General features: G+C 39.9%; 1 protein-coding gene across 1 annotated transcript in view; it reads right to left on the bottom strand.

Annotated features, from left to right (window-relative positions):
• The window catches only part of si:dkey-247m21.3 (5-hydroxytryptamine receptor 4), a 68,916-nt gene extending 48,806 nt beyond the window's left edge, over positions 1-20,110 (bottom strand). Inside the window, exon 1 of the mRNA XM_038734588.1 lies at positions 19,981-20,110. The gene's annotated coding sequence lies outside the window, so the exon portion shown is untranslated. The remainder of the gene's footprint in view (positions 1-19,980) is intronic.
• Positions 20,111-27,643: the final 7,533 nt, after the last annotated feature.

Raw genomic sequence — 27,643 nt, 5'->3', positions numbered from 1 at the left:
GCCATCTGGGAAACTTCCTGATTTACAGGGCTGCAAAAACTGCCTACCTGATGCATGTCTGAAAACCTGGCTATAGTTTATCCAAACAAAGTTTATGTTCCTGTCAAAGACGTCCATGGAAAGGCGTAGTTGTCTCTTGACGCTATCACATTGTAATTAGATTAGCGTTGCCTTCAACAGCTACCATATAACTCAATTTCAGGTGCTGTTAAAAGGTGTAAGAGTGTGTAGTTGAAAATGCAAAATAATGCACACTTTATAGTGGCTCAAACAATGGGATGTGGGAGAATCAAATGCATTGCAGAAAAGAACTGTGGCAACCATGAAGTGGAGAAGATGGACAGAATTAATTCAGAAGTTAGTCATTGTATCCTTGCTCTATCTATCTATCTTTGTTCATCAAATGACTATTTTACATACAGGATCTCAGCATCCAACTCTCAAAAAGTGTGCCATGGGATCAGTGAGATGTTAGACAGTCCTTAAGATACCAAAGTACAGTTCCTTCTTTGCTACCATGTGGATACTTTCCCTTGGAATCACTCTATAAAGCTATTTTTACTTTTACATCAAGACTTGAGTATTTCATTCTCTTGTGGACACAGGACACTCCTCTGAAATAGTATTTTGTTATATAATTTTTTACTGATTTCACCCATTTTATTTTTGCTTTTCTAATCATTTCTGGCACTGCACTGTGGAATGTGAAAAATGGTTATTGCGCCAGACACACAAACCTGCACACACACACAAGAAAAACAAATCCACACTACATAAACAATGATTTTCCAGCAAGTGTGCCCAAATCTAAACAAGAACAATTCACAATGTGCTGGCTCTTGACAATGTGTGTGCTGAGATCATTTGTAATGTACCAAAAGTTGCAAATCATGTTAACAGTAGTGCGTTGTGACCATTATATCACTGTTAACACAACAAATGCAGCAAATTAAAAGCTCTTTAACTCCCCACTCACTTGTTTTCTTGTCAGGTGGGAAGTAAATACTTCTCACATAATCTCACACCTCAGATTGTGAGAGGGATGAACCGTGTGTGTGTGTGTTTGCGCATGTTCTCATATAAACATTTGTTTATTTGTATGTGGAGAAGGAGTCTTTGGACCTGTTGCCAAGGAGACTGAGAAGTATCATGCTCTGCAGACTCTCCTCCTGTACTTTGAAATGTTTGAGTAAGGAAGGCTGGCTCTTAAACAAACTACTGCTGGGGCAGATGTTCTCACCAGAAGCTGTGCTGTAATGTGTGTGAAGTGTCAGTGAAGTAGCTGATGACCAGTGTTGCTAAACATTCGAAGGTGAGATTAAAAGATAAGTCTGGTTTTTATGTTTTTGTTATTATCAACAAATCCCATTAAAAGATCAAAACCACAAGTGAATTGTTCCTACTTGCCTCTCTCACCAAAGCCTGATATATTGTATTCCTCTGTGCTATTGACCTCCACTGTTTCTACCTTGAACATGGGCACAGTAGCTTATTTATATCTCAAATTCTCACTGAATCCTGCCACTTAAAATAGTCCCCAACAAATAAACTATTGACTTTTGTTTGAGTAATATTTGCTAACAACTACAGTGCCCAGTGTTGGTTTTGCTTAACCAGAATTATCCTTTAACGGTACAGTGTGTAATATTTCTGAGGATCTATCGACAGAAAGATCCATAACTATGTTTTCAGTGGTGTATAAAGAGCTGTCAGACCTTACATAATAAGCATTTATGTCTACATTACCGCGGGTCCCCCCTTCCATGGACATAGCCACATTGCATCGTCATGTTTCTACAGTAGCTGAAAACAGACAAAGAATTCACGTACAGTGAATTCTACACACAGACGTAGAATTCAGGCAGTGCAGACACTTATCACTATTTTGAATATGTACATTAGAAGAAGAAGAAGTAGTAATAATTTACTGCAGGGGTCTGCAAATAAGTTTTGCATCAGAGCAATATTTTCAACCGTTAGATGGTGGACGAGAATATAAGTCATAATATTGACATCCATTAACGTGTAATTTGGTTAACCCAGTTAGTAAGACTCACAACCCAAAGGTTGGGGGTTTGACTCCACCTTGAGACAGCTTTTTTTCTCTCTCTTCAACAAATGGATTCTGCAGTGAATGTTTCTCAGATCATGGCATGTACTGCACTGTTTTTGTTTCGGTGTTTGATCCGCATCCATCAACCTACGGACGCTATCTCATTTCCCCAGTATCTCCAGGCAGAGGACATTTAGGGGAATCACGTTTTCTGACGGCTCTTTCAGAGGTGTGTCAAGCAGGCTACAGACTCTTTTACTAAAAGCTTAGTTCAACTCCAAGTACGGCATTACAGTGAACAAGCTTCTTGCGCTTTTGTTTTGTTGGCAAAACCACTAAAGAGGAATTGATTATGAGAGTAACTGTGAGCTGTCATGACTGAGATCTATTTCAGATCTCTATATTTGATAATTTAGAATTTCTAAATAAATATACAGGTGTCATATAATTAGAATATCATCAAAAAGTTGATTTATTTCAGTAATTCCATTCAAAAAGTGAAATTTGGATATTATATTCATTCATTACACACAGACTGATATATTTCAAATGTTTATTTCATTTAATTGTGATGATTAAAACTGACAACTAATGAAAATCCCAAATTCAGTATCTCAGAAAATTAGACCAATACAAAAAAAGGATTTTTTTCCAACTGAAAAGTATGAACATGAAAAGTATGAGCATGTACAGCACTCAATACTTAGTTGGGGCTCCTTTTGCCTGAATTACTGCAGCAATGCGATGTGTCAGACAGTGGCACTGCTCTGATAGTGGCCTTCAGCTCTTCTGCATTGTTGGGTCTGGCGTATTGCATCTTCCTCTTCACAATACCCCATAGATTTTCTATAGAGTTAAGGTCAGGCGAGTTTGCTGGCCAATTAAGAACAGGGATACCATGGTCCTTAAACCAGGTACTGCTAGCTTTGGCACTGTGTGCAGGTGCCAAGTCCTGTTGGAAAATGAAATCTGCATCTGCATCAAGTTGGTCAGCAGCAGGAAGCATGAAGTGCTCTAAAACTTCCTGGTAGACGGCTGCATTGACCTTGGACCTCAGAAAACACAGTGGACCAACACCAGCAGATGACACGGCACCCCAAACCATCACTGACTGAGGAAACTTTACACTGTAATTCAAGCAACGTGGATTCTGTGCCTCTCCTCTCTCCCTCCAGACTCTGGGACCTTGATTTCCAAAGGAAATGCAAAATTTACTTTCATCAGAGAACATAACTTTGGACCACTCAGCAGCAGTCCAGTCCTTTTTGTCTTTAGCCCAGGCGAGAAGCTTCTGACGCTGTGTCTTGTTCAAGAGTGGCTTGACACAAGGAATGCAACAGCTGAAACCCATGTCTTGCATACGTCTGTACGTGGTGGTTCTTGAAGCACTGACTCCAGCTGCAGTCCACTCTTTGTGAATCTCCCCCACATTTTGAATGGGTTTTGTTTCACAATCCTCTCCAGGGTGCGGTTATCCGTATTGCTTGCACACTTTTTTTTACCACATCTTTTCCTTCCCTTCACCTCTCTATTAATGTGCTTGGACACAGAGCTCTGTGAACAGCCAGCCTCTTTAGCAATGACCTTTTGTGTCTTTCCCTCTTTGTGCAAGGTGTCAATGGTCATCTTTTGGACAGCTGTCAAGTCAGCAGTCTTCCCCATGATTTTGTAGCCTACAGAACTAGACTGAGAGACCATTTAAAGGCCTTTGCAGGTGTTTTGAGTTAATTAGCTGGTTAGAGTGTGGCACCAGGTGTCTTCAAAATAGAACCTTTTCACAATATTCAAATTTTCTGAGATACTGATTTTTCATTAGTTGTCAGTTATAATCATCAAAATTAAAAGGAATGAACACTTGAAATATATCACTGTGTGTAATGAATGTATACATTATACAACTTTCACTTTTTGAATGGAATTACTGAAATAAATCAACTTTTTGATGATATTCTAATTATATGACCAGCACCTGTACCTAAAGAAACCTAATTTCTTGACTGGCCACTCTCTGCTGTCTCAGAAGTGACACCTTTTGTGCTGTGTTAGCCACCGTAGCTGTTCTACGCTCTTTGAAAGGTTAGGGGGCAGTGGCAGACTGGACAGATGGTTGCAATTCACAACTCTCACCACTAGATGCCACTAAATCTTACACACTGGACCTTTAAGGGAAAAACACACAAACAGTATTCTGGCCGTGATGCATATATTCCATCCTCATTGCCATGAAAGCTGGTAAAATACATCAGGTTTTCTGTTATTTCCTTATTGCTGATTGCAACAGAATAGCTAATCCGTATGTTATTTCAACTTAAAAGTTATGTGGACTTGTGAAGACATCTATTCTGGTCAATTAAATCCTCAAATTTCCTCCCATCTTCCTGTTGATGCTCCTTGGTTCACAACATCCCTACTTCTAGTCTTCTACACTTCAGCAACAACAAAATCTGACATTGAAATGTGCAAAGGTGTCATATTGCATCATAAATGAAGACATCACACACTCACGAGTTTAGAGGCTCTTCACTTTGACTGACTTGGAGCTTGTGGAAAGATGACAATTATGTTTCGCCACTTAACTTAAAGAGTACAAAACAGAAAGCAGAACCCATGTCAGTTTTACTCAGCAATGACCAGCCAAAAGCAAAAAACAACATCCAATATCTCTCTCACTTTCACATACAGATACACACACAGAGCCAGGGAGTTTTGATTATACAGTATTTTGTTTACTGAAACCAGCAACAGGAAACAGAGGAATTGGAGAAATGGCAAAAGTGAAAGTTTGCTCAGCAACCAATTGGTTTAGGATGCCACTCAAAACCATGAAAAAACTCTCCATCACCAGCAGTTGCCAGAACACCAACGTGCAACACACACACACACACACAAACACCCAGACAGTCACTGCTCTGGTTGGGTTAGAAAGGCCTCTTCAGTAGAACCATCTAACAATAAACTCTCAACTGCAAACAGAACACATTAACTTTTTAAATCGGCAGTGGAAATAGCATTTAGAGTGTACTGAATGTCACTAAAACCCTCTGTGGAAAAACAATTTTAAGTGGTAATCTCTCAGATCCTTGATTTTATGTCCCAATCTTTGTTTCTCTGCACTTGTTAATGTCAGTTTTTTTTCTTCGCTACAATGGGATCACATGTCAATCAAAAACTTATCTTTTCTTAACTTTTCTATAGACGACCAGGAGTCACGTTTTCCCTCTTTTAGCAGAGCCTATGCTAGGCTAACATGTCCCATCTCTCCACTGAAAACCGAGAGACTAAACTGATCATCTGTCCATCAAACTCTTGTAAATGCTCCGTATTGTATAGCACCTTTCTAGTCTTTTCGACCACTCAAAGCGCTTTTAGACTACATCTGCATTCACCATTCACACACGGTGCTCAAACAGAAACACACTGATGGAACAGCCGCCAGGGGCAACTCGGGTTCAGTATCTTACCCAAGGACACTTCAACATCAGGGATTGAACCGCCGACCTTCTAATTAATGGCCAACCTGTTCTACTTCCTGAGCCACAGCCGCCACAGCGAACAAGACAACTCCCAAAGTGTCTAATTAACAGAGCTTTACTGGGAATAAAAGTAGTAACTATAATATTTTACGGAATTTCAAATTGTTATCCCTCTCCCTATTTGTTACTATCACAGTAATCACATTACTGTAACACATCTCTAAGTAATGCGTTACTGCCCAGTTCTTTCTCAACATAAAATCTTTCCAGAAATAAGCTACCAGAGTGCTGGTGAAAAAACTCCTCTTAGCTGCTAAAATGCTGTTGTCATTTCAGTCAATAAAAATGGACACATTTTCACAATCAAACCAAAGAGTCACATCTTTTATGATTTACCTTTCTCAAAGCCTGACTATAAGCATTTGATCTCCCGCTTTGTCACTGCTTTTACAATACCAGCGGGAACCGACCGTCTCCGGGAGGCTTGGGCAGCTGGACTGGGTGTTCCGGTTACGGATGAACTGTGGGAGGAATGTTGTCTGTTATACAGAGCTGCTCCATTAGTTCTAGATCCAGACTAATTCAATTTAAAGTCTTACACAGACTGCACTACTCCAAACCCAAGCTTCACAAAATATTTTAATCTGTTTCTTCTCTGTGTGATAGGTGTGGTATAGCAGAAGGGTCTCTATCACACTTCTGGTACTGTCCAGTATTAAGTGAATTCTGGAGAGACATTTTTGACTGTCTCTCCAAACTATGGGGAGTGAATACTCAGCCGGATTGTAAATAGGCTATTTTTGGTTGCTCTGACAATACAAGGGCCCTTCCTTCCCATCAAAAGCAGATTATTAGAACAGGTATGGTTACAGCTAAAAAATTAATATTGCTGGACTGGAAGTCTCCACTGTCCCTATGTCAGGAAGTGGCTTAATGAAATGCTTTCGATGGCTAAGATGGAACAGATTCGTTTTAACAGAGGGAACTCACAAAAGTACATCTTGAAGGTGTGGAAACCTTTTTTGATGTTGCTTGATGAAACTTATATGTCTGCTTTGTGTGTTTGCTGCTATGCTATGCCTCTAATCTGGACAAACTTTGATTTTGCACTCTGATACTCTGGTAGTCCTCCCTTTGTTTGGTTTTTGTTTGGGTTTTTTGTTTACCTTTTTGTCAGTTTTTATTAAGCTCCTTGGTTGATTGCCTTTTTCTGCTTGTTTTTTGTACTTACTGTGTGATTGTAATCAGAGAATCTGAAAATAAAGTAAAAAAACATCAAGTACCCTTGCTGCGCCCCTTAGGGGAATTATTTATCTATACTGTGGGTGCAGGACAAGAGGATGTTTCTGCAATGACAGCAGTGCACCTTGAACTCACAACCTTCTGGGCCATCAGCCTGGAATAGTTGCTGTAATGACAGATCCTTTTGGACAAAGTCTGCTGAGCATTAACTCAATATCTCAAACCAGATTAGAGGTCAAATACATGACAACTTCTGCTGGCATTGAGTCTGTATGAGTCCACATAAGCTCTGTAGATGTGGCATGTTAGGTGCAAACAGGATGGTTCCACTTTAAAGTCCATATTTAGCAGCTAAAAACAGATTGGTGAGTTTTTGGAACATCCAGTGTGGCTGAAAAACAGATTCAGTTTTCTAATCATCTAAACCATCAAACACATTTAGTAAGAATATTTAGTATAATAGATACTTAAAGCTTGGTCATGAATATCAGAAAAGAGCCAACTCTTAATTCTTGCTTTCATTATTATTTTTTTAATTTGTCTAAGTATGTCGGGTGGCTGTGGCTCAGGATAGAGTGGGATGCCTGTTAATCAAAATATTGGCAGTTCAATCCCCAGCTCCTCCTGACTGCATGTTGAAGTGTCCTTGGGCAAGATACTGAACCCCAAATTGCCTCTGGTGGCTGTTCCACCAGTGTGTGAATGCGATGTACTGTAAAAGCAGTTTGATTCATTGCAAAGACTAGCAAGGCTATACAAATATGGAGCATTTATATTGTCTTTTTTTAAATTGGATAAGTAAACTCTGAGGACCAACAGGACTGAATCATTTAATATTAATACTCATAATAAGCCTTGCATGATTCATTATAAAATTGTACAGTTTTCAGCACTGGAGATATTCTGAATTTTGAAGTTCATCAATTATTTTCCATCATCTCCAATCTTTAACTGTGTGTGAACATGATTGCATGTGATTATGTTCTTCTTAATATGCACTCTATGATTCAATTCAATTTTATTTATATAGCGCCAAATCACAACAACAGTTATCTCACAGCGCTTTTCATAAAAGAGCAGGTCTAGACCGTACTCTATGATGCTATTTATAGAAGCCCAACAATTCCCACCAAGAGCAAGCACTAGGCGACAGAGGCAAGGAAAAACTTCCTTTTAAGAGGCAGAAACCTCGAGCAGAACCATGGCTCAGGGTGTGCGGCCATCTGCCTCGACCGGTTGGGGGTGAAGGAGAGAGAAAGAGAGAGAGAGAGAGAGGGCAAGAGAGGAACAGAGAGAAAAAGAGAGGGATGGAAGGAGAGAGAGGTGAGGGAGGCAGCTGACACAATATACACACACAGGGATACAGACAGTAAAGGTGATGTTGCTATAGACTAAATGACTAAATGAAAAATGGTATAGATATGTATAGTAGTGTTAATGATAATAATCGTAATGTTAATGATTATAATAACAATAATAACAATAGGACTAGTAACAATAATTGTAGCAGAGGGTGTCAAGCAGGATCACAGGGGCAGCAGGTGACCCGCAACCACAGCTCCACAACTCCAGAGCCAGAAACACCTGCAGGAAGTGATAGGAGGGGAGAGGAGAGGGACGAGAAAGCACAAGACTACCGGAAAGGGGAGAAGTCGAGTTAGTAACATGCAATAATGGGATGAGGTTGCATACAGAGGGAGAGAAAGTAGAGGAGAGAGGAGCTCAGTGCATCGTAGGAAATCCCCTGGCAGTCTAGGCCTATAGCAGCATAACTAAGGGATGGTTCAGGACTCACTTGAGCCAGCCCTAACTATAAGCTTTGTCAAAGAGGAAAGTCTTAAGCCTACTCTTAAATGTGGAGATGGTGTCTGCCTCCTGAACCCAAACTGGAACCTGGTTCCACAGGAGAGGAGCTTCATAGCTGAATGCTCTGGCTCCTAGTCTACTTTTGGAGACTCTAGGAACCACAAGTAACCCTGCATTCTGGGAGCGCAGTGCTCTGGTGGGGTAGTAAGGTACTATGAGCTCTTTAAGATAAGATGGTGCCTGACCATTAAGAGCTTTGTAGGTAAGAAGGATGATTTTTTTAATTCTATTCTGGATTTTACTGGAAGCCAATGCAGTGAAGCTAAGACAGGAGAAAAATGATCTCTTTTCCTGGTTCCTGTCAGAACACGTGCTGCAGCATTCTGGATCAGCTGAAGAGTCTTAATGGACTTTTTCGAGCAGCCTGATAATAAAGAATTGCAGTAATCCAGCATAGAAGTAACAAATGCATGGACTAGCTTTTCTGCATCATTTTTAGACAGGATATTCCTGATTTTCGCAATATTACGTAGGTGAAAAAAGGCGGTCCTTGAAATTTGCTTAATGTGAGACTTAAACGACATGTCCTGATCAAAGATAACTCCAAGATTCCTCACAGTGGTGCTGGAGGCCAGGGCGATGCCATCAAGGGAAACTATATCTTTAGAAAATTCGTCACAGAGGTGCTTAGGCCCCAGAACAATAACTTCAGTTTTATCTTAGTTTAACATGAGAAAATTACAGGTCATCCAGGTTTTAACATCCTGAAGGCACATTTGAAGTTTAGCTAACTGATGAGTTTCATCTGGTTTGATCGATAGATATAACTGAGTATCATCTGCATAACAATGAAAGTTTATGGAATATTGCCTGATAATATTGCCTAAAGGAAGCATATATAAAGTGAAGAGGATTGGTCCGAGGACAGATCCTTGAGGAACTCCATGACTAACTTTGGCATGCATGGAGGACTCATCGTTAACATGTACAAACTGAAATCGATCTGATAAATAGGACTTAAACCAGCTCAGAGCGGTTCCTTTAATGCCAATGAAATGTTCCAGTCTCTGCAATAGGATCTGATGGTCAATGGTATCAAATGCAGCACTAAGATCTAATAAAACCAGTACAGAGACAAGTCCTTTGTCTGATGCAATAAGGAGGTCGTGTCTCTGTGCTATGATGAGCTCTAAATCCTGACTGAAAATCCTCAAATAAACTATTGCTCTGTAGAAAGTCACACAGCTGTTTAGCAACTGCTTTCTCCAGGATCTTAGAGAGAAATGGAAGGTTAGATATAGGTCTATAGTTGGCTAAAACATCCGGATCAAGTTTGGGCTTTTTCAGAAGAGGTTTAATTACAGCTCTTTAAAGTACTGTGGTACATAGACTGTTGATAGAGATAGATTTATCATATCTAGTATAGAAGTGCTGACTAAGGGTAAAACTGCAACCTAGTCGGGATGGGGTGTAAGAGGCAGGTTGATGGTTTAGATGAAGAAATTATTGAAGTTACTTGGTAAAGGTTGAGGGAAGCAAAACAGTCTAAACATATATCTGGTTCTACAGCTGTGTCTAAGGTTCCTGAATTTAGAGATAAGTCGGTGCCAGTTGAGGGCAGGTCTTAGTGAATTTTGTTTCTAATAGTTAGAATTTTATCATTAAAGAAGCTCATGAAGTCGTAACTACTGAGAGTTATGGGAATACTTGGCTCAATAGAGCTGTGACTCTCTGTCAGCCTGGCTACAGTGCTGAAAAGAAACCTGGGGTTGTTCCTATTTTCCTCTATTAATGACGAGTAGTACGCTGCTCTGGTATTACGGAGGGCCTTCCTATAAGTTTTAATACTATTTTGCCAGCTTAAACGAGAATTTTCCAGTTTGGTGGAACGTCAATTCCTCTCAAGTTTCCGCGATATTTGCTTTAATTTGTGAGTTTCAGTATTATACCATGGAGCTAACCGTCTTTGTTTTATTATTTTCTTTTTTAGAGGGGCAACAGAGTCGAGTCTCATTCGCAGCGAGCCTGCAGCACTATCAACAAGATGATCGATTTGGGAGGGACTGAAATTAGCATAGGAGTCCTCTGTTACTTTGTGACTTGATAATGAATTTAGAGCTGATGGAATCGCATCCTTAAATTTAGCTACAGCACTATCAGACAGACATCTTGTATAGAACTTTTTGCCCAATGGCGTGTAGTTCAGTAATACAAACTCAAAAGTTATCAAACAGTGGTCAGATAAAGAGGGATTCTGTGGGAACACTATTAAATGTTCAATTTCAATACCATACACCAAAACAAGGTCGAGGGAGTCGGTTCATGAACACTCTGAGAGAAGCCACTGGAATCTACCAGAGAGATAAACACAGTACTGAAGCTGTCATTCTCTACGTCCACATGAATATTAAAATCCCCTAAAATAATAACTTTGTCCATTTTAAGGACTAAAGTTGACAAAAACTCTGCAAATTCAGATAAGAATTCAGAGTACGGACCAGGTGCTCGGTACACTATAACAAAAAGAATTGGTTGCAGTGATTTCCAACTTGGGTGTGAAAGACTAAGAACAAGGCTTTCAAATGAGTTATAATTTAGTTTAGGTTTAGAGCTGATTAGTAGGCTAGAGTCGAAGATAGCTGCAACTCCACCTCCTCGGCCTGTGCCTCGAGGAATGTGAGTATTAATGACTGGGAGGGGTGGATTCATTTAGGCTAACATATTCTCCATCACCCAGCCAGGTTTCAATAAGACAAAATAAATCAATATCATAATCTGATATTAGTTCATTTACTAGTACACCTTTAGAAGAGAGAGATCTGATGTTTAAGAGTCCACATTTAATTTTCCTATTGTTTTGCACTATTGTTCTTGGGGTTTTAATTTTTATGAGGTTTTTATGCACAGCTCCTCTTCTGTTTACCTTTGATTTAAAAAATTTCGATGGTCAGGGGGACAGACACTATAGGATTTTCACTAAGTAACTCCTGAAATGGAGGAGCAGAGAAGTGTGTTAGACTGCGACTCTGCGTAGGGTTTTGGGTGGGTAACTGCTGAAATAGAAGGGCAGAGAAGTGTGTTAGACTGCGACTCTGCCTCCTGGTCTCAACTCTGGGTTGTCATGGATTTGGTCCACTCAGAGTTGAGACCAGGAGGCAGATTCGCAGTCATGAAAAGTAGTTGTTGCCAAGGTAACAACTAAAGGTGATCCAATAAACAATAAACAATATTCTCAGAAAGTCACGAGGCAACATTTTATATCCAGTAATCGCCTGTACACCAAAAGCAAAATTAATCTGTGGCTCCAACAAGGTTGAACAAAACCTCAAACATATTCTCAAGTCAATAGTGCCACTGAATATTCAAAACCCCTTTATTTTTCAGAATTTTCTCCCTTGGTGAAAAGGCGCAGACTCTTCCATGCACTCACAGGGATGCACTAAACCACACACTAGCCTGTTGCCCGCATGACTGGAGCAAGATGCAACTCTGAGTGGATGGAGCGTGTCTTCTGAATAAAGCTGTGGCTGAGGTTAATGGGTTGTGAGCGGGTAATTGAGCGCGCTTGGCTCGTCACAATAAGGGTGCCAGCTCTCTGGATGAAGGGGGTAAACGGGGAATGACTACAGAATAAAGTGACACGCAAACAAGTGCATGGAAGCACACACACAGAGACATAAAGTTAGATTTGCAAAAATGCGAAAGACAGGCAGTCTGTGGAAATAAAGTATCTACCCAGGGCCATCACCCCCTGTGTGCCTCCCCATGGATTTGTCAGGACTGATCAGTTTTCCACTTTCTCATATAACCGCTGTCCACCTCAATATCTTGTTCTGCACACGTGCTGCAACGAAATTGTGTTTAAAATACGTTCAAGGAAACAATTATCCACCTACCATTAAAAAAGAAAAAAATAACAAATAGCGTCTTTCCATAAAGATTTCACTTTAAATTTAAAAATATAAATAACAATCCTGATGTACTGTCCCCTCCAAAAGTATTGGAACGGTAAGGCAAATTCATTTGTTTTTGTTGTTCACTGAAGACATTTGGGTTTAAGATCAAAAGATGAATTTCAGCTTTTATTTCCAGGTTTTCACATCTAGATGTTTTAAACAAATTAGGACATATCACCCTTTGTATAAGACCACAGCATTCTTAGGTGAGCAAAAGTAATGGAACAAATAATCTTAAACATTTAATATTTGGTGGCATAACCCTTGCTTGCAATAACTGCCTCAAGCCTGCGACCCATCGACATCACCAAACTGTTGCATTCTTCATTTGTGATTTACGGGTTTACCAGCTTCTTTAACTTCTTGTTTGTTTCGGGGTGTTTCTCCCTTCAGTCTCCTCTTAAGGAGGTGAAATGCTCTATTGGGTTAAGGTCAGCTGATTGACTTGGCCACTCTAAAACCTTCCACTTTTTTCCCCTGATGAAGTCCTTTGTTTTGTTGGCAGTGTGCTTTGGCTCATTGTCCTGTTGCATGATAAACTTCCTCTCAATTAGTTTCAATGCATTTCTCCGTAAATTGGCAGACAATATGTTTCTGTACACTTCTGAATTCATTCTGCTGCTACTATCATCAGTTACATCATCAATAAATATTAATGAGCCCATACCAGAAGCAGCCATGCACGCCCAAGCCATGACATTACCTCCAGCATGCTTCACAGATGAGCTTGTATGCTTCGGATCATAAGCAGTTCCTTTCTTTCTCCACACTTTGGTCTTTCCATCACTTTGGTGGAGATTAATCTTGGTCTCATCAGTCCATAAGATTGTGTACCAGAATTTTTGCCGCTCATCTCTGTACTTCTTTGCAAATTTCAGTCTGGCGTTCTGATTCTTCCTGCTGATGAGTGGTTTGCATCTTGTGGTGTGGCCTCTATATTTCTGCTCTCTGAGTCTTCTTCGAACAGTGGATTGTGATACCTTCACCCTGCACTGTGGAGGTCGTTGGTGATGTCACTTACTGATGTTTTGGGAGTTTCTTCACAGCTCTCACGATATTTCTGTCATCAACTACTTGGCCGACCTGTTGGACGTCTGTTGCTCAGTACACCAGTAGTTTCTTTCTTTTTCAGGACATTCCAAATTGTTGTGCTTGCTATGCCCAACGTTTGTCTAATGGCTCTGGTCGAATTTCTTTCTTTTCTCAGCTTGACAATGGCTTGCTTTTCTCCCTTGTTGGTTTATCCTCTTTAACAGGAAATGCAGTATTTACAGGTTTGAACCAAGCATGAAAACTTAGACTAGTCATGCAGAGCTATTTAATGTTCGGACAATCAACCTAAAAGGCAACACCTGGGCAACAAGAAACATCTGTAAGTCACATGTTCCAATAGTTTTGCTCACTTGAAAAATGGGTGGGTTCAAACAAAGGGTGGTATGTCCTGAGTTGTTTAACACATCTAGATGTGAATACCAGGAAATAAAAGTGGAAATTCTGAACTCTTGTCTCATACTCATCTTTTGATCTTAAAACCAAATGTCTTCAGTGAACAACAAAAACAAAGGAATATTTGATATACTTTTGGAAGGGACTGTATAATGGTTAACTTGATGCTTTGCATGGCCTCAATTCCAGCATCCGTAAGTCAAACTATTCAAATAAAACTCCTGTCTACACATAAAATTCCACTTTGATAATATTTAACTGAAAATTGTTATCTGTAAGTTTTGTCCAGCACCAGTGAAGCGATGGACATGCAGCACACTTTGCCTGAGTAACGTTACCACATCTCACAGAATAAAAGGTCTCATTCAACTCATGTACAAGCTCAAAAAAAGGGAACATCTTCGTTGTTTCTCTAGAAAGAAACCCAACCATGTCTTGCTTTTACCTGCTTCTTTCATTACGTGACTTGTGGCAGAAATACAATACTACAATGACTTACAAACTTGAAATTTTATTCTAGCTGCCCTAAACAAACAATTAAACCAGTGTGGTGGGTTTGCTCGCTGCTTTGATACATTTTGGCTTTTATAGATCACTGAGCCCAAAAGCCCCGTGTAAAGGAAACCCAGCGTGTGCTCAAATACAAGGAGGTCAGAGAATGTCAAAGAAGCGTCAAACAACTAGAGAATCACCGCTGAACAGACAAGGATGTAGCTTGGAGATTTTCTGACACAGGGGTTCAGTAAATGCCAGCAGCACAGCACAGCTTCAGAGTGTCTGCAGAATGCCTTATGCTTATTCACCATTAAACAGCTGTTTGCCTTGAGAATTCGAAGGCTCCACTCATTGGCTGTCCACAATGTCAATCGTAGAAACGTCTGCTCACTTCTTGACAACACTGCACTGTTATTTATTAGTAAAGTCGGAAACCCCTGTTCACTAAGTTGGTACAAATCTCGTATTTCACTGTATTCATTGCACTAAGGATGCAACTGCTGGTGATTCACATTTTCTTTTACTTAATTAGTCTAAAATGTCAGGAAACCGAGAACAGTAAATGTATTTGAGAAGAGGGGACTAGTGAATCTTTGCTTACTTTATGACTGTTGCTCTTCGAAACTATGAATCAGTTGATACTATCCGAACTCACTTTTTGGAGTGTAAAAGCGATGTAAAAGCAGCTGTCATGTCAGTGAAAACAAATTGGACATGTTACACAACGTTCTGACTTGCAAGAATATTGCTTTAACAACCTTGCATTCCTCCTCTGTACACTGCAGAGCAGTAGCACACTTGTTCAGGTGTAGGTGTAGTTCTGGGTTTCTCAGTGGGTGAGTCAGTCACTCGTTGTTTTTTCATGCTGGGAAAAAATAAACAGCTGCAAATGGCTTCCTAATGAGCCCTGATATCTTCAACGATGCTGACTGCGTTTAGACAAACCTGGAATAACAGGAAAGGACAGAAGAGTCTGGGTGAGTGGCACAAATGTAAAGAAAAACTGGGTTAATATCCTTAACAAAATGTATTTTTATACTGTGTCCGCAAGAGGACCAAAACAAAGCGACAAGCTTATGTCAGTGTTGACAGTCCTGTGTTGAATTTACTACTGCCCATATGATAACTTATCTCTATTGATAACCAAGAAGCAAAAAGTATAGATCGATGTGTTGCTTTGGGTGAGGTGACATTGATAATGAATGAGGCCTGGCTAGCCCTAGGAATCAGGCTAATGAGTTGGAGTTGGTACAGATGGCCTAAAATTAGCCTGAAGGCGGTGGCTCTCTCCTAAATGTCTACAGGGAGCGGCTAATAAGGACAGCACAGTAGGCGATAGCAGAGACAAGAAGTTAACTGTTTATGGTAAAGGCAGAGACCAGGGACCAAAAAAAACACATTGCTAATACACTGTTTAATCTTCATTAGCTAGGGGGCAGGTTACTTGCGTACATTCACTATCTCTCTGCAGTTTGTGTCACCTGCCTGATTCATTTACTGATGCTCATACCTGAAAACTGGCCAGGACGATCAGTCTGCTCATGGCTGCTAGCCAGTGTTGGAGTTGTGCCTTGCTTAGGGTTACAATTTTTGGATGAGGCAGGAGTGGTTATTACAGTCTTAGATCATCAAAATCAGATTTATCCAGCTTCAACTTTTGACACAATAAATTGTCTAATAACGGTGAATGAATACAATGGATTTTTACAAATTGCCTTCCCAGATGCTGCCAGAGGTTAGGTAATTGGGGCTGTTCATTCTCTGTTCATCTGTTCATTCCTGGGGGAAAAAACTTCAGGGATGATGAGTGATGAGGTTCTGTTGGTTCTTATTCTCAATGCTGAATAGGACCACTGCTGAGTGTTTAAAGGATTACACAGTGTGGATGCCATATAATATGTTTTGTACATGTGGACAAGCCAAAAGATGTTGGCAAGCTAATGCTGGTTTGGACAAGATTTTCTGAGAATAGGAGCCATGTCAAGGGAAAGCAATGAAAGTGATTTATTACCAGAGAGTGGACTTAAACAATGGCCTAGGGAATTACTATTGGATGACACTACTGTATCAGCCTTGTTTGAAAATGCTGCATCCTGCGTGATCGCTTAGACATGTTCCAGTCTAACTAAATATAAGTCATCCCTCCTTAATATCTGTAATACTTTCTACAGGTAAACAATCAGAACAGAAGGAGTAGACTGTGGGTTCTCATGTTTGATTACATAACACTGAAATGGCAAATATTTCAAGTGAGATCAGTGAATGAGACCTTAAATCCACTGTCCACTTCTGCCATTTGCCTAGCCAAATGTCCATTATATCCAGACTTACCTCAAACTTAATAAAAACATGCTGGAGGAAATCTCACAAAATGATCTCCTACCATGCAAAATTTAAATTGTTAATTATTAATATTCTGCTTTGACAAGAAGAAATACATTTCCCACCAGTTTGATTTAGAGAATTGCAAAAAGAAAGTGAGAAAACAGAGAAACTCGACAAGACGATGTATAGTAAGGGTGTGTTTTTGCCTAACTTCGAGTTACCTAAACCCAGTAGTTACCTGTTTTGACATTGAGAGGTGAAAATGTCTAATTCATGCTGATGGCATTTTGTAGAAATGTTTTGTCTTCCAACCCTATCGCCAGACGCCAGACTAGAACATCAATATTGGACAATATTACACATACTACTTACTTCAGTAATGACAAATACGGAATGTTAAATGTTAGGAAAAAGATCATAGTTATGTAAAATAACCATGAAAAAGCCCGTAACTTGCTCAAGATCCTTAGTATATCTCTCAAAAGTAAATCCAGCGAAGTCTTTGTGTCATTGTTTACAAACAAGATGGTCAAAATGTTTAGCCTGTTAGTCAATATAACAGTGTCCTCTGGATGTATTTTCTGATATAAACTTTGGCTAAGGTTTGGATGAAAATGATGCAAAATGCACAATGCACACTTTTTCAGTATGGCGTGTATCAGTTTCACCAGTACAAAGTTTTACATTGCAAGAGATTGGACAGGATTCACAGTTACGCTTTTCCTGTTTGTACTGTAATTTGCTGACAGAGCACGTCATTGTGAAACAGAAAAGAAAAAGACTGTTTTACAGCACTGCAGAGCACAACTGAAACAATTACAAAATTAGAAATGTAAACATAGGAAACACCTCTTAGTCTGATGTCCCTGTCTGTCGGGCCACAGATTCTCATCCAAATCACAACGGATATCTTCATCAATTCAGGATATTTACAAAAAATAAAATGTCTAATAGACTTGTATAGAAAATATGCTTGACAGATTGTGACAGTGTGTTCAACCATTTTGCATGCAGTGACTTATGCAATGAGCTTGTGCTTTGATGTTTTGGGGGGTAAGACTATGAAACATGAAATAAGCCATTGATAATGACACAGCAGACAATTGCACATAATCATTTGCATGAATGTGTCAAAGAATGACATATTATGTGTACAAGTGATATGGAGGGTTTACAAGTAATTTTGAGAATTTCAATTCTGATCTGAGAAATGTACCAAAGCGACTGAGAAAAACTGTAATATTATTCCTATCTGCGACACATAATCTGCTTTTTCTTGCACTTGCTCATTTCTAGCATTGTTAATCTGTGTTGGTCCATCATCTTGTCTATCTCCATATCTCTGCTCACTACTACAGGACTGTGTGACATGTAATTGTGTAAATTGGAGATAAAATGTTTAGGTTTGTCAAACAGAATCATAAGCTCATACACTCTCAAAAAAACAGGGTACAGAGTTGTACCTCACTGAGACCAGAAAAACTCAACCTTTGTTTTCAGTAAATTAGCATTGGGCAGGTTTAGGATAGATTACCTGTGGTTCAGGATAAGAATTTTAAAAAGCTTGAAAACACATCATCAGACTTGGTTCCTTTACTTACTAGATGTTTCCTGCGCTTGCCACCTGATTTGTATTGCTTTACTTACTAGAATACTACAATATTTAAAAGTCAATCTACTTCTACTCATTATGCTGTTTTCACATTTGTCTAAATTAGAAATCGCTGATCCCTCTCTTTATCTCACACTCAAAACACACACAGATGCTCACATAGTGTAAACAATACAATCTACAGTGTATCTGAGCAGTTATCTTACTGTTGTATAGTATTATTACAATGTTTACAGTCAATTAAAAGCGTGAAAAGCAGCCAAATATACAGCAGCAGCAGTAGCTTTCCACTGCTGAAGTGCAATTGCATCAATAGGAGGCCTCTGTGTGTGTGTGTGTGTGTGTGTGTGTGTGTGTGTGTGTGTGTGTGTGTGTGTGTGTGTGTGTGTGTGTGTGCACATGACCTTCGGTGTGGATACAGTAATAAGTGTGCGTGTGGTTCATTTTCCTAATAGACAAACTATACTGTAAAAAAAATAAAAAGGATGGAGAAATTGCAGTAGGTCTGCATTGAAATGTCAGCAATCAGTTCACTCTGTTCGGTATAATTGAACAACAGCAGACCTTTTCATGTGTCCTGACAGCCTGAAAACATTTTTGGAGACGTTGACGTAAAACAAAGTCTTCCTAATCTTTTCATGGGTGTCTTAGCAGGCTATCACACCCAAGAGTGCCTGGACAGATGCCCCTGAACTGTCCTCCTCTTGTCCCTCTTCTTTCTATTGCACACATCGACTGTCTGTTTAGGCTACCCATCCATACGCTCAGACGTAGGGCCTACTCTCATAAACTAAGTCATAAGACCTAAAGTTCAACCAAAGTTTAAGCAATTACTCTGGGGCCAAGTTTCTTTGAATTTGTACTAAAAATAACAAACATGTTTCTGTCTAAATGAATAGTCATTTGCCTGTAGCCCATTAACGTCTGTTCCTGTGCACTAATTCACATTTTCTTTGTAAAACCCAGCCATTATGTATCCACATGTATAAAATGTCTGGAATAAATTATTTGTGTTTATGGAAAACATATAGGAGCATTACAAGTGGTGAAATTGGGGATATCAGCAAATTTAAAGAGGTACATGTCCATCAAATGAAGATTAAATGTGAGTAGGTATACATAAATGACCATTATCAAAACTGTATGACAAATAGTAGTAAGCTAATGATCATTTCATGACTACAGATTAAGCAAGGAGGAGGATGGAGACTAAAATAATACTCACTCAAAGTATCAGCTGCCATATCAGTGTCAATAAATAAATGTGAAATGTGAAATAAATATGAATGTGAAATGCTATTAGATAAATGCAGAACTCTTGGTTGGAGACACACAGTGACCTGTCTCTTTTATAATAATAATCAGAGAAAATAGACTAATTCGGGTTTGAGTTCTCTGTAGACTTTACTTAATTAAACTGTCCTTATCATGATGTGTGTTTCAAGTTCAACTCGACGCAGCAAAATATCGCCCTGTAACATCCAATAAGTTGAAATTCTTACAACATTTCTTCTACCTTCCTTTCTTCTGTGTGTCAAACTTTTAAAATAACATTTCATATAACACGCTCACCTGTGCCGGGCTCCTCGCCTCCGCTCCTCCGAAACAGATGCCCCAGTGCGTATTAGTGGCGCTCATGCCCCGGCTGAAATTACGAAGAAGTAAAAGGGCGGGGGGGGGGAATCCCACATGCCCAGAGAGTCCGATATGCGCGAGCCGCAGATGAGTGACACTGGGCGACAGTCGCCTCGTGCCATTGAGAGAGACGAAGAGAGAGAGAGGTGAGAGAGAGCGAGAGAGAGAGAGAGGGGAGAGAGAGAGAGGGTAGAGAGAGAGAGGTGATTGGTGCTGCCATCGTGTGGCCTTACAATGCAATGACACAGACGAGACAGCTATACAGCCAAAGTTTGACGGCTGCAGACAGTGAAGCGAGGGACCACAAAAATGATGTTTAGTGTTGAAGCTTAAAACGAAATCGTTAAACTATTATTAAAGTGATTTAACTACATTATGAAGAGGAAAAAAACATAAAAGCAGAGAATGCATCATAAATTATGTTCAATGCTTAGCCTAAAATTAGTGAAGCAACCTTATATATATATAAACAGATTTTATGCTTTTTTAAGGGTTCTGCTATATAGCAAATATCTGTTCTATTTCATACCTGCTCCCCTCTAACAGGGCTTCGCTATTGGTTCAGCCTCTGGAGGCTTTGCCCTCGGCACCTGAGAAAAAAGAAATTTGCACTCACCACCCTATCAGGGATTAGCACAGGCAATGCTCCTCTCTCTCTTTTACTGCCTTTGGAAAAAGGATTATCACCTTTCCAGTTTTATGTAGACTGTTAAAGGTGCTGCAGAAGTTTTTTTTTCCTACACATAATTTCTTCCAAGTTGTGCGCCTCCTGTGCTTCGCCCATGATGACTACAAACCCCCACCAGTCCTGTTCTATCTGCTTGGGTTTGTGGGACCAAAGTGAGACTGACTTCTGACTTCTCGCGCTCCCACCCTCAGGCTTGTAGCTGGCTAGCTATTTCAACTTTGGCAGTTAAAACATTTTTTAAGAAAAATAGACAAATTCTTTGATTCCAGCTTCTCAAATGTGAATATGTTTGGTTTCTTTACTTCTCTATGACTGTAAACTGAATTTGGGTTGTGGACAAAACAAAAAATTTAACAGTAACAGTATTGGCATAACTTTTTCTGTGTTTATTTACAGAATTAATCTATGAAAAATTCTTGGGAGTCAACCAGAGACACCATACTCTCGGTCCCTGCCACTCCAAGTGTGTGTGTTCGCCGTGAAAGACCAACCAAGTCTCCTTCCTGGCAGTTTGAGGACAGGCAAAGCTATCAGAAATGACGTCGCTAAAGTGACTCTAGATGAGGAATACTCTCGCCAAATCGACACTCACCACTTGAGATTTGTACCTGTTTCGTGCAACTACAGGTTATTCGAATATTGTATTTAGCTACAAAATTCTATTGCAAACTAAAACCTAATATTCATTTCTAGGGTTAAATCACAAAACTCAAAGTTCTAATCATTCTGTGGTTTTGAGTCAAAAAACAGATCATGTTTTGGATCAGCAAAAAAAAATTTAAGGGTAAGGTTTGGCTCTGATGTAGCTGCCTCTCTGTGTCTGTAGTCACCACTCTGTAGTCTCGCTCAGTGTCCCCCCCACATCACAGTCTGATGTACTGTCCCCTCCAAAAGTATTGGAACAGTAAGGCAAATTCATTTGTTTTTGTTGTTCACTGAAGACATTTGGGTTTAAGATCAAAAGATGAATTTCAGCTTTTATTTCCAGGTATTCACATCTAGATGTTTTAAACAAATTAGGACATACCACCCTTTGTATTAGACCACAGCATTCTTAGGTGAGCAAAAGTAATGGAACAAATAATCTTAAACATTTAATATTTGGTGGCATAACCCTTGCTTGCAATAACTGCCTCAAGCCTGCGACCCATCGACATCACCAAACTGTTGCATTCTTCATTTGTGATTTACGGGTTTACCAGCTTCTTTAACTTCTTGTTTGTTTCGGGGTGTTTCTCCCTTCAGTCTCCTCTTAAGGAGGTGAAATGCTCTATTGGGTTAAGGTCAGCTGATTGACTTGGCCACTCTAAAACCTTCCACTTTTTTCCCCTGATGAAGTCCTTTGTTTTGTTGTTAGTGTGCTTTGGCTCATTGTCCTGCTGCATGATAAACTTCCTCTCAATTAGTTTCAATGCATTTCTCCGTAAATTGGCAGACAATATGTTTCTGTACACTTCTGAATTCATTCTGCTGCTACCATCATCAGTTACATCATCAATAAATATTAATGAGCCCGTACCAGAAGCAGCCATGCACGCCCAAGCCATGACATTACCTCCAGCATGCTTCACAGATGAGCTTGTATGCTTCGGATCATAAGCAGTTCCTTTCTTTCTCCACACTTTGGTCTTTCCATCACTTTGGTGGAGATTAATTTTGATCTCATCAGTTCATAAGATTGTGTACCAGAACTTTTGTGGCTCATCTCTGTACTTCTTTGCAAATTTCAATCTGGCCTTCTGATTCTTCCTGCTGATGAGTGGTTTGCATCTTGTGGTGTGGCCTCTATATTTCTGCTCTCTGAGTCTTCTTCGAACAGTGGATTGTGATACCTTCACCCTGCACTGTGGAGGTCGTTGGTGATGTCACTTACTGATGTTTTGGGAGTTTCTTCACAGCTCTCACGATATTTCTGTCATCAACTACTGTTGTTTTCCTTGGCTGACCTGTTGGACGTCTGTTGCTCAGTACACCAGTAGTTTCTTTCTTTTTCAGGACATTCAGCACACATTGTTGTGCTTGCTATGCCCAACGTTTGTCTGATGGCTCTGGTCGATTTTCCTTCTTTTCTCAGCTTGAAAATGGCTTGCTTTTCTCCCATAGACAGCTCTCTGGTCTTCATGTTGGTTTATCCTCTTTAACAGGAAATGCAGTATTTACAGGTTTGAACCAAGCATGAAAACTTAGACTAGTCCTGCAGAGCTATTTAATGTTCGGACAATCAACCTAAAAGGCAACACCTGGGCAACAAGAAACATCTGTAAGTCACATGTTCCAATAGTTTCGCTCACTTGAAAAATGGGTGGGTTCAAATAAAGGGTGGTATGTTCTGAGTTGTTTAACACATCTAGATGTGAATACCAGGAAATAAAAGGAAATTCTGAACTCTTGTCTCATCTTTTGATCTTAAACCCAAATGTCTTCAGTGAACAACAAAAACAAAGGAATTTGCCTTACCGTTCCAATACTTTTGGAGGGGACTGTAATTCTATGAAGACAAGCATACCCAGTGTCCCAGTTACACCAGTTAAAATGCCCAAAGTCGCAGCCTACAGGATTTCACTCAACGGCTTTTGAATCAGTCGCTCTCCCCTAATGATTGCGCTTTAGAGTCAAACATAGCATGCATCTGTCTTTTAATGGTAAAAATCAAGATTTACAGAATTATTACTTTAAAAAGTTACAGTGGCAGTAAAACTGTTTTTCATATTATAATGGTTGAACTTCTGTGGTTCAGAACCGTGGGAGGGTGATCCATAGGCCTACCCGTTCCTCTTTCAAGCCTCCTAATACTCATATACATAAGTGTGTTGGCTGTGGTGGAGCAGTCCATATGATTGATGGCCAGCCACCACCATAAATAATAAAGTTGCCGCCATTTCCGATGGCAAGATGGAGGTTAAAACTGAGGGCCACATGTTGAGGGAGCAGTTTCTCCCTTATACTCACAATGTCTTTTAGAAGTGCTCCTCAATTTCAGAGGAGCAAAGCGAAGAAGCAGAGGCCCTCCTCTTCTGCAGGGATGCTCAAGGCCTTATGATGGTGGAGTGGGAGGTGGCCATGAAGAAGGTTCAGAGGGGGCAATATGCCATGCGCACTACAGTAGGAAGGCTGTCCATTTAATTCAAGTTCAAAAGTCAGATCTCCACTAGGTAAGTTTAGTGTTTTCAAAGTGATACATCTGCCATAATAAAAGGTTACGCTTTGGAGGAGAGAGAGTGGGCTTTTTCCTTTTCTTTTGCTACATTTATCTGACAGCTACAGTTGCTGTTGTATTTTTTTTGTAGGTATTATGGTGTCAGAACATTATATATATTATCTTCTACAGGAGCTGGGGCCCACGTAAGAGAGTGACCTCAGAATGACAAAATCATCTAACAACTAAGTAGTGAAATATGTATGTATATTTTAAAGTCAAACAAGTGCTCTTGTAAAAGGCCTATATTTTAATCTACTCAAAATTAAACAATGTAGGCAAATGTTTAGTCAATGTTTAGAGCAAAGAGAGGGACTATATTATTTCTAACTGTTGGAAGATTCATGATTTGGTGATAGAGGGAAAAAGTATCTAACAATATGATACCTGATGTTTTCTTTCTCTCAACAGATCAGCACTACATCAGACCAAAGTTTTTGATGCCTTTCTCGTGTTGGATGTTGACGGAAATCCAGGCAGCCTAAATCTACAGCTGGGTGATAACCGCGTGCTTCAAAAAGAGGAAGCGCTGGAGAAGCCTGTTGAGGTGCAAGTCACCACCTGCCTATTAAAGTTTGGGATTGCTACATCTATCACCACTGCCTTCTTCTGCTGTTTGTCGATCAACACAATGTCAGTAGCCCTCGGCCTCCCTCGTTCAGCTTAGTGTACAGTCTCAGGGTGAAACCCTCTGGGCATTGTGAGGAGCTTTCTTGTCTTGATATCAGTGGCCTGCTCCTTTGGCAACTTTATTATAACAGCAGAGTTTCTGATGACTGGCAGGGCGTATGTGTTAATATGACTTGGATCTTGTTCTTCCCATTCAGATGACTTTTAAGGACCTGCCTTACTCTTTGTAGGTATTTGACTGTGGCTGACTAGCTGCCTCCTCATGGTTTCCATTTGCCTGCAGGATCCCAAGGTATTTGTAGTTGTGTCCTGAACATCTCCAATGTTGCCTTCTGGTAGTTCAACCTCCTCGGTTTCTGATCATTTCCCCTCTTTTCCGAATGACATGACATTCTGATGTCATTGCTGTGGATCCTGCAGTGTGGATCAATGAGTCAATGTCTTGCTCATTCCTGGCATACACCTTAATGTCATTCATGTAGACGAGGTAAATGGTGGTTGTTCCACTTCAGAGCCAGTATCTTTGTGAGGATCTGGCTGAGGGGGTTCAGGCCTATGCAGAACTGCAGCGAGGAATCCAAGGAAGGTTAAAAATCAAGGGCAACTGGACTTGGTTAAAGATACTAAAAGACATTTCGTCCCTCACCCAAGATACTACTTCAGTTCTGACTGTCTGGTAGGGAAAGTCAACTATTTAACCTACGTGGAGTTGTTAGCCAAGATGATCGATACCGCTGGTTCGTTAGTGCTCCTGGCTGCTGTAACTACATTCATTATGGTTGTTAGAGCCAACTGAGGCCAAGTCTGAACGACAATCGTTTGCAATTTAACCTGAGGCCAAAAGTGAACGTTTGTTAAGTTTCCTAGGAAGTGATGAAAGGACAGTATTGTAAGTGGGGGACAAGTGGTGGTGTAGACCCCCTACCCCTGTTAAGCGACGGCTTCTGGGTGTAAGGGGCTTCCTTGACACCTCTTTCTAACCATCCATCCTGTCTGTCTAAAATGTGCAGTTGGTGGTCCTCAAACGAGTGTCCTTTGTTCTTCAGATGTAAGTAAACTGCAGAGTCTTGACCTGAGGAGTTGGCCCTTCTGTGGTGAGCCATGCGTTTGTGTAGTGGTTGTTTAGTTTCCCCAATATACAGGCGCATTCCTCACTGCATTGGACCACATACACTAGATCGCTTTTCTTGTGTTTGGGTTGTTTGAAGTGTTGAAGTAAAGATTTGTGCGAATCTGTGGTGAGAGTTCTGCCTGATCACAAGTGTTTTATTAGTTTTGTATCAGCGCACAGAGTAGCTATAGGACAGGCAAAAATATTATAAATTCTAATTAAATGATGACGCTAATATTACGACTTCTTTCTCGACATCAGAGAACACAGATATGTGGGAGAGACTCTGAATGTGCAGAAAGTTTTGAATGTGCAGAAATCCAGAAAGATGTTCATAACTGGATTAAAATAAATTAATTTATCATTGATGTGAAAAGGTGGCACATGCACATTTAAATAGATGATTTCAGCAAACAAAGACACAAAAGAGGAGGAAGGACTAAATCATGTGTGGGATTTTATTAAATGAAAAAAGTTGATCTACAGGGGAAAAAAACATATTTAAAGGCAATAGCTACAGAATGCCTGAAGGCATTACTGCTTTAGATTTTATTAATTGTTTATATTTTGAATTTCATAAACACATTTCCACCATAAATTGGTGCAGAACATTTCACCAGAATGTTCAAAAAAACCCTATGGTGTTTAATTTCTACAAAAATGTACCCAATACATTCATAAAAATGAAGGAAAACAATCTCTGTTTGATATATTGTTTCCTGGGGAACATCCCAAATAAGGGGTTAGGTTTGATGTTCCATTTTAGGCTATGATGTCTGGAGGATGGCAAGTATGCTGATCACACTTATTGACCCTGATTATAACTCCTCTTTTCACAAGTTTGACTGCAGAACAACACACTGTGGTGGGTAATGATCCAGACGGTGGGCATATGGGATAAATTCTCGCCTTCATGTTTTTATCAATTTAGAAATATAGCTAAAATTCGATCTATGTTAACTTTTAAGGACACCGAGACCATTTTACACGCCTTCATCTCATCACGCCTGGATTATTGCAACAGCCTTTTCACCTATTTAACCCAAAAATCTATTGATCGACTCCAGACTGTCCAGAACTCAGCTGCCAGGCTTTTAACCAGAACAAAGAAATATGACCACATTACTCCTATTTTAGCTTCATTACACTGGCTCCCAGTATGTTTTAGAATTGACTTTAAAATTCTATTGATCACTTTTAAAGCTCTTCATGGCCTCTCGCCTTGTTATATTTCTGACCTTTTAGTCCCATACACACCAGCACATACCTTGAGATCCTCTGGCAGAGGTCTGCTGTCTGTTCCAGAGTCTCGACTGAAAACTAAAGGGGACAGAGCGTTTGCTGTCAGGGCCCCGAGGCTCTGGAACAGCCTGCCTGAGGAAATCAGGTCGGCTGAGTCAGTGAACTCTTTTAAGTCCCTTCTTAAAACATACTTTTATAGGAGAGCCTTTCCCGATCTTATTTGACTTTATTTTATCCCTTTTATTTCATTGTATTTTACTAATTTTATATTAATCTGTATTTTAGTCTTTTCAATGTTTTCATGCTCTTATCTTGTTTTTTGTATTATTCTTTACACTTGTTAAAGCACTTTGTAACTTGTTTTTGAAAAGTACTCTACAAATAAGGATTATTATTATTATTATTACTATAGGGCTCCAACACTGTCAGGGCCGCCCGAGGAAAGTCCTGTTTAAATTGGTTTGGGTACAAATGATAATTAAGCAGCTGAAAACTTCAGGTTGAGGAAACAGAATTCAAAGACAGCCCAACAACCAAAGCACATAGGGGCCCATTAAAGAGGTGGCATGAAAAAAATGGCAATGGAAGCATATGTTTTCGTACAGTGCGAGACGTAATACTGTAGTAGTAATGACACAGAGCAGACAAACAGTAAAGCATCAAGGGCAGGTAGGCCTAATTTACGGACAGCACCTGAACGCGTCACCAGCGCAGCTGGATACTTTCCGTTACC

Source organism: Micropterus salmoides, unplaced genomic scaffold (assembly GCF_014851395.1).
Source record: "Micropterus salmoides isolate LMB-PRFRI ecotype aquatic unplaced genomic scaffold, ASM1485139v1 Ms_hic_scaffold_20, whole genome shotgun sequence".
NCBI lineage: Eukaryota > Metazoa > Chordata > Actinopteri > Centrarchiformes > Centrarchidae > Micropterus > Micropterus salmoides.
This window is presented reverse-complemented; position numbering and strand designations above follow the sequence as displayed.